The sequence below is a fragment of the Austrofundulus limnaeus genome, unplaced genomic scaffold (genome assembly GCF_001266775.1).
Source record: "Austrofundulus limnaeus strain Quisiro unplaced genomic scaffold, Austrofundulus_limnaeus-1.0 Scaffold575, whole genome shotgun sequence".
NCBI classification, from domain to species: Eukaryota; Metazoa; Chordata; class Actinopteri; order Cyprinodontiformes; family Rivulidae; genus Austrofundulus; species Austrofundulus limnaeus.
In genome coordinates this window covers 57,928-58,930 of record NW_013952977.1, presented here as the reverse complement: position 1 = coordinate 58,930, position 1,003 = coordinate 57,928, and positions in this window count along the sequence as shown.

Below are 1,003 nucleotides of genomic sequence, written 5' to 3'. Positions count from 1 at the left end.
ATCCACACTGACAGTTTTAAATGAACATTTTGTATAATTTTCACATCCTGGGAGAAACCTGTTCCTGCTTGACTTGACCTAGTTACAGCTACAGCTAGCTGCTGCTGCCACTTTGGCTTTAAAATAAAAAACAATAGTTCTATGTAAATGAATTGTGATAAAAAACTGACCAGTATGTAAAAGTTTAATAAATACTGTTCACAAGAACTATCATGAGGTCTTTTTTCACTCATTTTGTCACAGGTTTTATTTAATTTCTCCAAACAAATGTTGTCCACAGAGCTATAGGTGAATAATTAAATGTCTTTTATCTTTTCACAAAAAAACTTCAAAACCTCTGAACAATCATTTTAAAGACAAAGTTTACATGAGCTGCAGCAGCAATAACTAATAACTGTTTTTGACACCAGTGTCTCTGTAATGAAATACTGCAGCTGTGTTCATGTATGCCACTTTTAACACCAAAATGAGATGAAAAACAAACTTTCATTTCATAGATGTGCTCCTGTAAAGTCCTGATTGTTTCCAGCCACTGATGAAGACTTGTASATGTTACTGCTTTGGCTTGTGATGGCGTCAGAATAAAACCTGAGCGTCWGTATCAGGGGAAGGGAATCCCCTCTGAGTTTCCTCTGAGGATGACTGTAACAGCCTCAGAGCTGGGAGGCCACAAGGTTTGCACTTAGTGGTTTCGACTTACTTTCCATCAGAGAAAAGGAAAACAGCRACTTAAATGAAACTGGTTTCTCTGACTTCCTTTTTCACTCAGTGATGTAAGTTTTTATGATTTGAAAAACTGTTTTTCTTTGCTTTAAATCAGGGGATCAAACTCAGTGACACAAGGGTGCCAAAATTCAACACTTGGTCTGAGCCGAGGGACAATTTTTGTCAATATATACAGAAAAATATATTCTGGATTTAAATGTTATCTAACAAATTATTCTTCTAGAACTAGATTTTTTTTCTGAATCATATTTTACATAGTGTTTAGACTCTAACAAAT